A 16128-nucleotide genomic window follows, 5' to 3' on the forward strand; every position below is an offset into this window, starting at 1 on the left:
TACATTTTGTTTGATCATTTCAACGTTAGTGCTTTTCTTAGGTTGTGAGAAATTGTATCAAAGCAAAACTGGTTGTGGGCCTTGAGTAACATTCAATCTTCTGTGACATGCTTGATAATTTTATTTTTATATTTTCTGGAAAAATCTTTTATTTAATGTGGCTACATGTACGAAACAATGTCGATTAATTATCATATAAACGAAATTCTTATTAAATTAATATTATTACATGTGATGAACCCTTAGACATTGGTAATGTGAGTGGTACGTTTTCATTTTGGAGTATTAGATTAACAACTTATAATCAATATGAAATTACTTTAGGAAGGTAAACTGGGTTTGGGCTTGAGGTGGATGTTCTCAATTTATATGAGGGACATTGTGAATTTGTGATAGCTTGGGTCATGACATGATAGCATGAGTGATGAATGATTACAAGGAGTTTCAATTATAACTTGAGTACTCCTTTTGTGGTATAAGCACAAATGTTTGGATAAAAACCTTTGTGCAGTGCTTCACCATGCTCCTTGTTGCACGCGCCCTTTCAAGTAGTGGTTGTTTAGTCCATGGTCCATTAGATGGTCGGTGCAAGGCCAAAAACTAGAACACATTGATTCTACTTGTTCTTGTCTTTCACTTTAGGGCCTGTCCCTTAGTGTATTCAGTACTTCATACTGTCGAGCAGCGAATGCTTACACTTTTTCACTAATTATGATGGTTTACTAGGCCTTTTTCCTCCTCTCTTTTCTGCACACTCGTAGGGGTTCGGACCTCCACAAAGGGGGAGGGAGTGTTTTATTTCCTTGAATTGTGATAGTACTTATAATAATTTTATATTATATTATTTTTATGAAGCAACTCTAATTTAATGTGGCTACATGTACCCGGTGAAATGACATAATTTAATTATCACATAAAGGAAATTCTTATTGTTAGGGACATATTTTATGTAATTGGTTAATCCTTTGACAAAATGCATTTTACTTGTAATTGAGTTGATTTATGATGAGTTTAGTACTTTAAGCAACATGTTATTCAAGCCAAGTATTAAAACCATAAAGATTTGACCAAGAAATTAGTGAATAAAAGCTGTTTATTAAAGCTCGACAGATATCTCGACAGAAATAGTATCTATCGAGACTTAAGAACGTAGTTTGACAGAAGCTGAATCTGTTGAGATCTATGAAATCACAATTTTCAGATTTGATTTTTAGCTCATGCTGTCATGTATGTGTAGGGTTTCTTTTCTTACAACCTTAGACATATATAAGACTTATTTTAAAGGCCGTTATACATGGAGAACACATGCAGAAAGTGACCTAGTGCCTTATTTTCTCTACAAGAAGTTACTGCATCTTTTGCACCATAGGGTTTTGTAACCAAGTACTTCTTGATCTTCATTTTTGATGAAGTGAAGAACTTTGCAGCCAATAACATCTTCAAGTTGTTGGAGTTAGTTGGGTACTATGATCCATGCAAAAAGGGTGGCGTTTATATATTGAAGAGTTCAGAGGTTCTAAAGTGGTTGAAGATTTCTGTTGTAAGTTCATCTATAGGGATTGTAAAGTCTAGGGACAAAGGTTTTGTACTAATGTACCTTTGATGGCCATTGAAACAAAGTTTCTAAATTTTGTATCTCTTGTAGCTTAGATGAGTATCTCTATGCACAATTAAGTAAGTGAACTTTGTAGCTCGTGTTTGTGATGAGTAAGATTAAGTTATCACTTATGTCTCATACTCATATCACTCTTTTTGACAAGAAGGACTAGAAAATCCTATGAAAAAAATATAAATAACCATCTCACCACTAAAACCTGCCAATCATGTATAACATCTATGTGCTTCGGGATAGCAAAATTGTGATGTTTTGGTTTACATAATTGAGTATTTCTTTTTCTCTCTTATATGCCCATGCATGCTATATTTAAAATAAAAATATGCAAAAAAAAAAAGAACAAAGAATCAAAATGCTTTTAATATGGTTGCAAACGAGTTTCTAGGAGATGTGGGAGTTATAGGATATACCTCGAAGGTGATAGTCCCCATCAAACAGTTATGATTGTGTGTGAGTGAATTTGATTTTCTCATGTCTTAAATCTTCATAATATTAGACACTTATGCACTCTTGTTTTGTTTCACACATAACACGCAAATTCTTTAGTACTCTTGATACATGTGCAGGTACAATGTGATTTGGCCATCACAAAGGATACATGTGTTAATATATGCTTGCAAAACTGCCTGAACTTATTTTTGAAAAATAAAATTGGTTAAACTTGTTTAGTTTGTATGTGTGTCTTTTGATCTAGAAATGCTTTAAATCTATAATTGAGTTGTGTTTGAGTGCTTAATATGCTGCTTGGATGCTCGTTTGAGTAGCTATCTTGTTGCATTCATCTTGTGTGTTTTTCCTAAAAAAACATTGCTTCTATGTTCTCGACAGCTGCTCGATACATTCTCGACGGTAGCTCGGCACAAGTTTCTTCTATCGAGTTTTCTGGATTTGGCCTCGATAGCTTCTCGACAGATAGGTTCGATCCATCGAGCCAAATTTATGTGCTCTCTAGTTGCTCGATACATTCTTGACATATTCTCAATCCATCAAGATTTCTGGAAAGCTTCTCGATAGCTTCTCAACACATATCTTGATTTATCGAGGTAATTTTATGTGCTCTCTGCCAACTCGATAGTATCTTGACAGCTTCTTGATTTGTCGAGACCCTCTTGCATGCTTTATTTTTCACATGTTTTGCATCTTTCTTTTATCTTGTCATCCATAGCATCTTGTTTCATTACATTCATGCATTTACATGTGTTGTTTCTTCTTTATTTTTATACGCATGTTTCTTTATATACGAAATTTTTATTTCTGTTTCACACATGATGCCTTGATGAGTTTTGTTTAAGTGTTTCAAAAAGACAGGCTGTGAAAGTCTATCATACCATTAGCTCTTTTCTTGCAAAGTTTTTTTAAGAGTTTGTAGTAGGGATAGATTTATTTTGTAATACAACAAGTTATTATGAGGTAAGTAATTTAAGACTTCTCTCATGATTAGTTGTTTTGTTGTGGTTTTGTCACGGATTGCCAAATTGGGAGATTGTTAGGGACATATTTTATTTAATTGATTAATCCTTTGACAAAATGCACTTTACTTGTAATTTTTTTGGTCATTAGAGATAGCTTGCATTAGTGAATCAAAATTTTTTTGGTCAGTATTCAAACTAGCAAGAAGAAATTCATGTTCTTTTTTTAAAGCTAAGATGTCATACGACATTTCATCTTGAATCAGCCTATTTGTACTCTTTTGAATCAAATTCATATCAGGTTGTGGCATTTATGGATAGTCTCTAAGAGGTTTCCCAAATTGTTGAAGTAATTTTTCAATTTCATATAAGACATAATTTTTCAATTGTGTTTCTGATAATTTAAGCTCATTAAATTACAAGATACACCTTTGAATATGAAGTATGTCTTTTGAGAATATTTTCCAATGTGATTTCCATAGATTGGATGGATCAGCTACTTCATAAAGCATCAAAATAGTCACAAACAACTCACATAGTTGTTTTCTAGAAGCCCAGTTGGATGCTTTGGACAAGGCTAACATCCTAATAATCCAAAGAATTATCAATGGCAACAAATTTTGCAAGTGTTACAAGTGGTGCATAAGCATTTATGTATTGTACGATTCATAAATATAATTGATACCCCTGATCATCCATAAGTACAATTGATACATACTAATGATATGGTACCTTTTGTACTCAATAGGATACAAATGGTGTATTGTATGAGACAATAACAATGAGTCATTGTGGACAATACCACATGAAGCCTCAAGAGGGTTTTACTTTAGTTAAAAAAATAAAGAAAAATAATTTTGGAATTTGGTTTGCCAGTGGAGTTAACAGTTTTGGGTATCCACATGCAGCTTTCAATGGTGTTAAAATTTAAATATAAAATGTTTTGGGATTTTCTTTTAAAAAATCAAGATTTTTTTTCTTTTAGAAATTGTAAGAGTAGCCACTTATGTCATTTTTTTTAAGGGAACAAAATAAGAAATAAAACTCTTTTATTTATAAATAATTCCATGGAAAGGGAAATTATTTTATGTCCCAGCAAGGACAAGTTTTGGGGTTAGATTTGTTTTATTTAAGTTCTTGATATTGCTATTGCAGGAGCACATTCGAGGCATGATATATGTTCTAATACATCTTTAAATTTGTAATCTAATTAGTAAAATACATAATGATTTTCACTTACACTTTAAATCTTGTAATTTTAGGTGCACTATTAAAATATTGCAACTTTGAATGAACTAACACTACAAAAAAGCAGGCTATAGCTGCGTTTTTTTGGCTACATTTATAAAAAAACGCGGCTATAGCTGATCTATAGCCACGTTTTTCAAAAACGCGGCTACAGCTCCAACCGAATAATTTTTTTTTTTAAAAGTGAGGCCTAGAGCTGCATTTTAGAACACAGCCAGAGAGGGACCTAAAGCCGCGTTTTTAAAAACGCGGCTATAGGTCTCCCTCAGCCGAATAAATTAACTTAAGCTTATGAGTTTAGGCCTAACTATGTTATATTATCTATTTAGTTTTATAATTATTATTCAATGCGAGACTTCACTCATATATGAATACCCAACATAGATTATGCCATAAGTTTAGGAGATATTTTATTGTAAGGTACTCAATTTTTTTATTCTTCGTGAAAATGATTAAAAAAAAAAAACATTGTTGCTTTTAGGCAAGTTAGTATGCTTGGTTGCCATATACATAATGATATCTCCAAAATTCATTGCATTGGATAGGGCTTGTATCCAGTGCATTTTGGCACTAAACACAATACAATACGTACATATACCCATGTCTACTGCATCAAATTGGATCTCATCAAGAATCCATGATTTTTATTAAATATGTAAATAACAATTAAATAAAGCATCTATATAATGTCAAATTTGACTAAGTAATGCTATATTGCAGATAGAATGGCCAAGCCACCTGGTGGTGAGCACTCCCTGGCGGGCCAGGATCGCAAGCTGTGGACAAAGCTTTGGACGTTGAATACTCCACCTAAGGTTCAGAATTTCGTATGGCGAGCTTGTTCCGATATTCTTCCAACTAGAGCTAATCTTCTCCATCATAAAATCCAGGTTGACCCGATATGCACCATCTGTGGCCAGCATGATGAAATGACAGTCCACATTCTACGGGAGTGCCCCCAAGCACAAAATGTTTGGGCTCTGGTTAGAGGCAAGTTGTAGAAATGTAGCGTTGATGCTTCGAACTTCTACCTCCTGGTTCGTCACCTAGTTGATTGGCTTGATAGGAAGGAACTAGAAACCTGGGCGATGATTTCCTGGGCCTTGTGGAACTCGAGAAACAAGAATCACTTTGAGAACTTACAGTCCCATCCCAATTCAATCCTTCGGGGATCCACATCCTTGCTAGATGAGTACCAGCGACTATCTGTGCGCCTCCCCAACCGATGAACACGTTCATGTGTAGTTGGTTTATTTTGCTTCTTTTAGTGACTCTCTTCTTTGGTCTGCCAGCCATTATGTTTGGCTTTTTCTATGTATGGTAGATCCCTCTTGACTTTTACTTTGTATTTTTTTTACTATATCAATATACTTCTACCTCTTTGCTGTCATAATTTTTTTTAATCTATTTACAGTTTCTCCAAAAAAAAAAAAAAAAATCTATTGACACGTAAACTTACCATGAGAATAAAATAATCTATAAAAGCATGAAAAGAAGCACACGTATAATCTTAATATTAATATGCTTAAAATAAAAAAGTAACAGGTGTAGTGGCATTGCTTAATTTATCACTAACCATATTTAACAATATTACAAGATATGCTATGTTTAGAATGAAATCCATAATATTTTTAATCTATTAGATAAGCGCAAAATTTTTAAGCATAAATTAGTGTGTTTAATTTTTTTTCTCTCTCTCTCACCTAGGGTGAGTCTTTCTTTTCCCTGCTGCTGCCTCCTTACCCATCTTCCACACAATACCCCCACTCCCTCTTCATACCCCCTGAACTGCTTTTACCCATGGATGTTGATGTCATCGAAAGGCTCCAAAACATCTCACTAATTGAGACAGAGGGCAAGGCGATTGCTCTGAACCCCAGTCGTAGAACTCAGACGCTGGATGACTGCTCCTTCAGTCTTGTTGGTCGTTTTCTTATGAAGGGAGACGTCAACCATAGGGCAGCGAAGAACTTGTTGCGCTCAGTATGGAAGCTCGGTAACGATCTCCAGATTTTTGATGTTGGTGAAGGACTATACTTATTTCGCTTTAACCTTGGAGCTTCAATAACCACCTACTGGTGACACGGAGATGGGAGATCGGTATGACGACGCACAATATCTTTTTCAAGCATGTCCCAATATGGGTTCAAGTCTAGGGATTCCCCTTCGACCTTATGACTGAAGAAACTACCAGGGATATTGGGTTTGAACTTGGGACCGTGATTATGGTGGATAGCTAGCCGTTTGAGTCTAACTAAGCGAGGTTCCAACGCATCCGTATTAACATTCCCCTAAACTAACCGCTTTGGCGGGGAAGCCCGGTCATTAACCCTAGAAAGGGGACAGATTTCTGGTGGCTTTCAAATATGAACATTTGATGGGCCTTTGCTTTGCATGTGGACACTTGGGTCATGAGAAGAAACACTGCACCTTGATTAACACCAGCCCGAAACAACAAATCAACCTGTATGGCGAGTGGATGAAGCCGGTGCAAGACGTCGTGGGGACCCCATGTTTGATAAGCCGACCAGTCCACCACATCGATGGCATGACTAAGCAAGTGAAACAGAGCCATCTAGGCAGTCAACACAATCTAGGATTTCAGCCGTAAACCCAGCTACGTATTCACCACAGGCCCTACCATTGACTTTGGAACCTGTGCACCCATATAGAAAGAAAATCCCGTCAGAAAAGGACGACTTTATGGTGAATATTTTAACCAAGATCCACGAGGATTCTCCTAAATATACATGCATAATCTCAAATTATGTCCCTACTAGTACACAAGCCTTGAGTATGAACCCTCCTAATGCTTATCATGTGCCTGACCACCAAATTGACCCACTACCTACTGCCGAAGCTTCAACGTATATCCATGGCATGGATAGCCCCTTGGTAGCACGTCCAAAGCAACCAACCTAAAAAAAATTGTACGACCTCAGACTGAGTCCATCGTGGAGGAGGAGATGGCCATGACATGCACAAGAACGAAGAGAAGTCTCCATGCTCTTTCTAGGGAGAGTGCCATAGAAGAAAAGGACAGATAGAAGTGACCTAAACCTATTGAGGACGTTGGTTCTCCAAATGCATTAATGGTGGAGGCTGTAATCCAGGCCACCAAGCACAATGATCATTATAAGCTGGAACTACTGGGGCTTGGAAACTGTCGTGCAGTTCAAGTACTCGTTGACCTAGTGAGAATAAAAGGACCCAAAATTTTGTTTTTCATGGAAACAAAATTAAGTATAAGTGAAATGGAACCTATCCAATGGGAATTGCAGTTTGATTCCATTACTACAGTCCCAAGCATGAGATGGAGCGGCAGGATTGCACTCTTGTGGAAGAATGAGGTTGCACTAACTACCCATACTGTCTCTCCTAACCATATTGATTTTCATTACTACTTCAATGTAGGTTCAATGGAGATTATAGGAATGTATGGCCACCTGGAGGACTAGAGAAAATGTGAAACATGGCACCTGATGCGGCATCTGCACAACCAGACTTCTCTGCCACGGGTGTGCAGTGGGGATTTCAACGAAATCTTGTCCTCTACTAAGAAGAACGGGGGGCTTCTGAAACCTTTAGGCATGATGCAAGCCTTTTAGAGTACACTGCTCCAATGTGGCTTGGTTGACCTGGGATACCAAGGCAATATATTCATGTGGAGAAATGGAAGACAGGGGAGGGGCTTTGTAGAGGAGCGACTGGACAGGGCTTGTGCGAACAGTGAGTGGTCTAACATCTTTCCTAGGGCAAAGGTGACTCATCTTGATGTTTCCTATTCTGATCATGACCCCATTCAAGTGAGTTTTGAGAATCAAGGTCCACGGCCAGCCCGACAAAAGATGATACAGAGATTTGAGGAAACGTGGGTGGCCCATGCTGAGTGTGAGGAGAGAATTCTAACATCTTGGTCATAGGGCCATCATACTGATGTTTCATCTTTTTGAAAAAATAAAACATATCCGGCTTTTTCAAAACTATTGGGATATTGTTAGGCCCAACGTCACCACTGCTGTTTTATCAGTCTTACACTTGGGGAGGTGCCTTCGAAAGATGAACTTTATGCATATCGTGTTGATTCCAAAAAAGAAAAATCCTTAATGCATCACGGACTTTCGCCTCATCAGCTTATGCAATGTAGTCTCCAAAATTGTTTCTAAGGTGCTCACCAACCATCTTACAATAGTCGTCCCAAAGGTAATCTCGGGCTCCCAGAGTGTTTTTGTCCCAGATAGGCTCATCACAGATAACACCACTGTGGCCTTTGAGATGTTGCATCGTATGCTAAATAGACAGTAGGGCAAGGTTGGCCATATGACAGTGAAACTCGACATTAGTAAAGCATATGACAGAGTGGAATGAGAGTTCCTTAAAAAGATCATGCTTAGATTGGGCTTATCGGAGCAATGGGTAGACTTGGCAATGGAGACGGTATGCACGGCCTCTTACTCCATCCTCATCAATGGAGAACCTATTGGTTTCATCACCCCATCTCTTGGTATTTGTCAAGGTGACCCTCTTTCCCCATATCTTTTCCATTTGTGTCTTGAGGGCCTTTCATCTATGCTGCAAACAGCCACAGAAACTCAGCAATTACAAGGTCTTCTATCATGTTGAGGAGGTGTCCGTATATCCCATCTTTTGATCGCCGATGACACCTTGCTTTTTTGTGAATCTCGTACTAGGGAATGCCAGACTCTCTTATCCATTTTGGCTTAATATGAAGCAGCTTCTAGGCAAGCTATTAATCGGCAGAACACAACCCTATTTTTTAGCCGCAATACCAATCCTACAGTGAAGGAAGATATCCGGTCCTTATTGGGTGCTCAAGTCATAAGTGATTGTGAAAAATACATGAGACTACCAATGGTGGGAGGAAAGTCTAAGGTAGGTACGTTTGAGGAAATTCAAGAGCATATAGCCAATAGAATAATGGGGTTGAAGGAAAAGCACATCTTAAAGGTAGGGAGAGAGGTGTTGATTAAAACAGTGGCCTAAGCCATTCCGACCTACTCCATGAGCCTTTTCAAGATCCTCAGGACAGTGTACAATGGGATAAACTCAGTCTTGGCGAAATATTGGTGGGGACAGATGCGAAATGAGAAAAAAAATCATTAGATTAGTTGGGGTAAACTTTACTCCCCAAAAAATAAAAGAGGGTTGGGGTTTTGGGATATCCATGTGTTCAACTTAGCTATGTTAGCTAAACAAGCTTGGAGGTTGATCCATGGAATGCATTCTTTGTTCTATTGTGTTTATAAGGCTCGATATTTCCCCCACCTGCTTGTTTATGGACGTTGAATTGGGTAGCAATCCATCTTTTGTTTAGCATAGTCTCCTCCAGGCTAGAGAGCTTCTTCAGGAGGGTTTGACATGGAAAATTGGTGATGGTAAAAATAATGGTATAGACAGCCATAAATGGTTGCCTAACCCGCTTAGATTTGAACCTGGTGTAGATCGAACCCTGAAAGTTAGTGCTCTATTCAATCCTGAGACTAGGTAGTGGGAACGTTCTCTCATCCATGATCTTTTCCACAACTCCACTAGAGATGAGATTTTGCGCATTCAGCTCGGTCACTCTAGGTCTCGGGACAAGCTCATGTGGCTGGAGACCAAGAATGGGACCTTCTCTGTAAAAACGGCCTATCAGGTTGCACTCCGACTTCACCGACCTGTGGAACAATATCTGGGCTTTGAACACTCCCCCAAAGGTCCGCAACTTCATTTGGCGTGCATGCTCCAACGTTTTCCCTACTAGAGTCAACCTACTCTGCCGAAAAGTGCATATTGATCCACTGTGTACCCTTTGTGGACAACACATGGAGACCACTGGCCACATTCTCTGGGAATGCCCTTTTGCCTGCATACATGGGCCTCAGTTTGATGAAAAATCCAGAAGAGTAACTCTGAAGCCCCATGTTTCTACCTCCTAGCTCGCTGGATGTTAGACAGACTCCCGAAGAAGGAACTGGAAACTTGGGCCATGACTGCCTAGTCCTTATGGAATGCTCGGAGCAAATTCCACTTCGAGCAGTTTCAAACTCATCCCACGATGATCGTCCGAAGGGCGTCTTCTCTCCTTGAAGAATATCAATGGTTCATGGCTGCACTCCCTCCTTGACGAGCACCTCTGGCGTGTTTTCCCTATACTATAGACTTTATATAATATACTTGTTTGTTTGTATTTTTTATTCTTTGTCCCCCAATGGGTAGCTAGCCATTGCGTTGGTTGTCTTTTTGCTTACTTTTCTGTGGGGTTTGTTGTGTACTTTTTTCATTTTAACATACTTCTATTATCTTCCGTCCAAAAAAATAAAAAAAATAAAATAAAAGTTAGATAATTAAATTACCAATTTTTACATAAAACTTACTGTAGGTTACAGGATCATACGTACACAAAAAAAAAAAAAAAGCCTTTCATTTTGAAAGACAAAATGAGGACAAGTGTCATCTTAGAATTGACTAGAATTTTGTGTTAATGATGTGTTGTAGAATAAAAGAAATATGAGAAAAAGATTTTTTTTTGTTACAGTTTCAGCATATGACATCTACTTTTGATTAGAGATTCGTGTTGTAAAATAAAAGTAATATGAGAATAAGATTTTATTTATAGAGTTTCAACTTATGAAGTTCGCTTCTAACTAAAGTTTCGTGTTGATAACATATTATAAAATAAAACAAAAATAGAATAAGATTAAAAAAAAGAAAAGAGTTTCAACTTGTAGTACATACTAATAAGTTTTTGGTGCAAGCGGAGATTAAACTCCAAATTTCTTATTCAATCGTCAGAGACTTATATCAGTTAATCTAACTAAAACCCATAAGATTATATCTATATTTATTCCTTTCTAATGCCCATCAACCATGTTATATTATTTTTGATACTGAATAAAATATATATGCCTTTCTCTCTCAATGTGTGTCGTTTATAACACAATAGTGTATTGCACATATTGTGTGGAATGGACCTTACCATTTGAGGGAATGTGATTGAGTTGAGACTTACAATGTGTTTGGAAAGGGGGGAAGGGAAGAGAAAAGAAGGGAAATGCAAGGAAGGTTGATCATTTCTACTGTTTTGTTGTCCAAGGGAAAAGAAAAGTTGATGAGGTGAAGTGATACTTTTTTCATGAACCCCACTGTTTTTGTAGGGATGGAAATAATTTTTGAGATTCACAACTTTATACTATTAAATGACTAATATGCCCTTAACACTTTTAAGAAATTGCAAGTGTTCGAATATATAAATTTCCCCATCATTAATGAGGGCATAAAGGTAAAAACATGCATTTTCCCTTTCTCTATCCTATGCAAACCAAACAAATGAGAGATATAGAATTTTTAGATTTTCTTCTTTCCTTTCTTTCTTATATCCAAACACATCAAAAGAAAATATTTTCTTGTCTCTTTCGTTTCCTTTCTTTCCACTTTTCCTTACATAGTGTTAAAGTTAAAAGGACAAAGTCCCTATTTGTGCTCCTAATTGTCGCCTCTAGAAATGTCCCGTGGGTTGTTGGCAACCAACCACGTGATAATGGAGATTCTTTTTTATTATATGATATTATTTTAATAAACACGTGTAAATGATCGAACTGCATGATGAGAATTTTCCGAATTTCCATATAAAGAGAGTCAAACAATGAAACAATGGAGACTAATGGATCTCTAGGTTTGATAAGAATAAATATCCTAGGGTCTACCATACCCCCTCTTTATTTTTGGGGTACGGTACCCACTTAGATCTAGACCATAAAATTTACACATTTTAATCCTGACCATTCATTTATTTTTAATGGAATAACAGTAACTAGTTAGACAAATAATGTATAAAAGCAAGAAACACATAGACAAACAAATGACAGTCTTTTGATTTTTTCTTTCTCGCATTCTTATCTCTCAACAAAAAATGTGTTAAATATTATTTAGGTTTTTTGTTATTTTGGGTTAATTGTTTTACATTTAGCTATTTGGGTTATTGGTTTTGAATCCAAAATAGTTGAAAGGGTTTTTTAGTATTGGTTTGATGGTTTTCTTATTAATCAATAGTTTAGGATAAGATAGTGCTAGATTTATCTGCTCATAAGATAATTGCAATGTAATCAATCCATGAAGTTGAGTAATGATAGTTCGTGAAACAATGTTTTCTTTTTGATTCAATGACTTGATGGTTATGCTACTACTTGTGCAGTACTATCTGAATGCAACTTTTAGTTTTGACAAAAATGAGTTCTTAGAAATTCTGATGCTTGTGGGATTCGGTTCAATAATTTCACAGGTGAAGTGTATTATAGAGCAAAAGTTCCCTTTTATTTACTTAATAGATTGATATACCTTTATACTGAAGATGTGAATTATTCTTTAGCCATCAATCAAGGTAGCATATCAATATCTGCTACTATGTTATTTTGTTATCTGCTTCGCTGGCATATGCCATAGTTTTTCTCCAAATCCTCTGCTTGGTTGCTTTGAAGTTATCAAAATAAGAATTCTTCCGGTTTGTGTTGTAATGGTTGTTAATTTGTCTTTTGCATAGAAAGCAATGCTAAGGCATCGTGGTTATAAAAATGAAACAATTCTTAGGGTTGTATTCTATTTTATTGTTTTCCCTCTTAATGAGCAGAACATATTTCATATTTGAAAATTTTTAATTAAGAATGTCACGCCCCAAATCCCAAAGGGTTCAAAGCGTGAGAAAGACATCTCAAGTACCTGTAAATTTTTTTTTTTTTTTTTTCTTTTCGACAATTCAATCCACATAAATCCTATCAAGTATCAACATCAAAAATTATCTTAATAATTTCATTGAATATACTCTCAAGGTAAGTCAGAGCTCTAAGCATTAATTACAAAGACCATTGGCCACAAAAGAATAGAGGTCTGAATAATTACATTTCAACAGCTTGTCCCATCAGTGGGAAACATAGTCACAACCACTATAATATACAAAAGAATGAGTCAAGCCTATTCTAAAATGTACATCATCAAATAAAATCCATTACAAAAGTTCAGCCTCCATCAGTAGTTAGTCTAACTACTATTAGCCACCAAAAGCTGTCTCAAAATATTGTTGCCTACTCTGAAAAGTTTATAAAAATAATGGGATGAGACTAGGCCCAGTAAGTAGCATAATTAATGGGGGTAGGGGAAATGCAAGTTCCAACTTCAATAATAATAATATGACAAGAATGGTTAACTAATGAAATACCAAATTTCTCTAAGTAACTACCTTGAAACAATATACTATAATATGTGAGCACTAACAATATAAATTTCAAAGCCATAATATCTAATATAAGACAAATTATCACAATAATATACCACACTACCATATATACCGGTCAGGGGATCCACTCCTTCACAACTGGCATGATATTGTCCTCTCTGGTATGCAGACTCTTGGCCCCATGGACAGCGGCCTCACCCATACCCTCAAGGTTTTTCTCTCCCCCCATGGGCAGCAGAGAGAGCGCGTCAAATAGGCCCTCTCTTGCATGTGGTCTCTTGGCCCCATGGACAGCAGCCTCACCCACACACAATTAAGGAACCTCTTCCCCCCATGGACAGCAGGGAAGAACGCGTCATCCAAAGTAAAAGAGCACTGACCTAGATTTGATTCCGTTGTCACAAAGACTACGAAAACCAAATCGGGTGATCACCGGAAAATCACACATGGCATGGTGTTAAAACTATATAATGCTCACAAGTTACGTTACTTTGAAACACATAGTTTATATTCAAGTAGTTTCAGAAAAACCTTAAATAATCTACTTCCACAAAGTTTGTAAGGTTTTCAATTTCATTCTTGCCACAAAGATTTTCTATCAATTTCTCAAATACTAAGACAAGATAAGCATCTTTAAATTTTCTATTATACCATAGAATCCATAATTTCCTTATCAAAGATTAAATAAAAGATGCTCATTTTTCTATATCAACAATTCATGCATTTCCCCAAATGTAATACCAAATATGATGCATTTTTATATATAATAATATGTAATAGGGTCACAACGCGACAATTTTAAGAAAGCATATATCCATATATAATTTTTCAAAATGTGTTTGACCCAAGAACATCGTTTGTGAAATATGGAAATTTTCTAAAAGTATCCCATTAAGAAGCTACTTACCTCGCAACCACAAAATCCTAACTCTCCAAGCTCCAAGGAGATTAGCTAGAACCTAAACAATTATCAAGTAAACCTATTACAATAAGTACAAAACTTGAAATTGTATCTAACCAAAATTTAGGATTTGCCAAATAAACACTTAATTAGGCAAGCCTACAATTTACCCTCATCAAAAATAATATATACCATTCACAAGGTTTCTCAACAAATTTATTCCCAAGGTATCAACTTCAATTTATAAAGTTAACCCATTTCATAATATCTCCAACATTATGACTAATTTTTATAAGATTTACACTACATCATTAAGAGACCCATGTAGGCAAAAATCAACATATCCTCCAAGACAAGAAATTTAGAATTTCACTAACTCCAAATAAACCCAATGACAATGGCAAAATTAAATTTACCAACCATCATACATTATATCTTAAAACCCCTAAATTTTTCCACCATACATAAACCTTGAATAGCCATTTTAGCACAAAATATATATATACCCACTCATCAAAATTCCACCAATACAAAACCCATACATAAAAACACATAAATATCACTTCCAATGCACATAAATCACATGGGTATCATTATCAAAACTTAGATAAAAATATCCTCAAGCAAAAGTGTAAAACCTACCAAAAGATTAGAAATTTTTACCTCAAAAAAAATGATGAAGATGCTTATGGGTTCCTAAGAATTTTTCCGGTGATCTTGCCGGAAAAATGATGGTGAAATGGTGTGTTTTGGAGAGGAGGCCGGCGGGTGAGGTGAGGAATGAGTATGTTTAGGTGAAGAGAAAAGAAAGAAAAATGAAAGAGAGAAAGAAAGATGAGAGCCGGCCAAAAAGGGAGAAGAAATAAGAGAAAATGAGTGGTGGAGAGTGATGGGTAGTGGGGTTAGGTGGGGGGCACGTGGGAGGGCTTAAAACTTGACCTTTCCCATTTTTTTTTTTTTTTTTTTTTTTTTTCTGACAGGGACGTGACAAAGAAGTTTATTTTATGATTTCTAGAATTGAGTGTACTGTGCCTTTTAATACTTGATTCCTAATGGCTTATAATCCTTTCAAAGTCTTTAAAGATAAGATAAAATTCAGTTTATAATCCTAATAGCTTAATACTCAATTCTTTCATAAAATAATATTCAATGTGGTTATTCAGTTCACCTTTTAATTATAATGGTCTTTCAATTTTTCCTGTCAAATTACATGTAGACTTATGCCATTATTTCAAGAGCATCAAGCTCAAATGATCAGGTTTGGAAAATGCCTATGATCCCATTACCTACAGATCTGCATTCCATAGTTCTTGATATTCTTTCTGGAAAATTATGATTTCACCACCAAGAAAAAAAAAAAAAAAAAACTTCTACTCTTACTGCCAATATAAAGAAAGACCTAGTTTTGTATTCTCGATATTGTCATACGTAAAGTGAGGTTGCTTAATTAGATAATGTTGTTTAAGGAAAGCTAATGCTATCATCTCATATGTCACACTACTCATCTAGACCTGGATGTTTTCTACTTCATTAGATTGAACTTTGAACTCAGTTGGGAAATATTAGGTAGATTCATCAACATGTGTTCAATACAAATCAGGTCAGCATGACATAGTAGTGAGTTTTGAGTTTAAAGTGGCGGCTTTTTTGGCAAATTGGTCCAATTATTTTTCTCTTTCGATTTTTTATCTATGGTTATTGAATGAAATTGTTACATTCACTTGAC

At 36.1% G+C, this 16128-nt stretch overlaps 1 long non-coding RNA gene across 1 annotated transcript; it reads right to left on the reverse strand.

Moving 5' to 3' along the window:
- Positions 1 to 13063: 13063 nt before the first annotated feature.
- On the reverse strand, positions 13064 to 15222 carry LOC142615024 (uncharacterized). Its single transcript, XR_012840642.1, has 3 exons — positions 15066 to 15222; positions 14409 to 14460; positions 13064 to 13354 (listed from the first exon to the last, which is right to left on the reverse strand). It is a non-coding gene; the product is annotated as an uncharacterized LOC142615024 (long non-coding RNA).
- Positions 15223 to 16128: the final 906 nt, after the last annotated feature.

The sequence above is a fragment of the Castanea sativa genome, chromosome 11 (assembly GCF_040712315.1).
Source record: "Castanea sativa cultivar Marrone di Chiusa Pesio chromosome 11, ASM4071231v1".
NCBI classification, from domain to species: domain Eukaryota; kingdom Viridiplantae; phylum Streptophyta; class Magnoliopsida; order Fagales; family Fagaceae; genus Castanea; species Castanea sativa.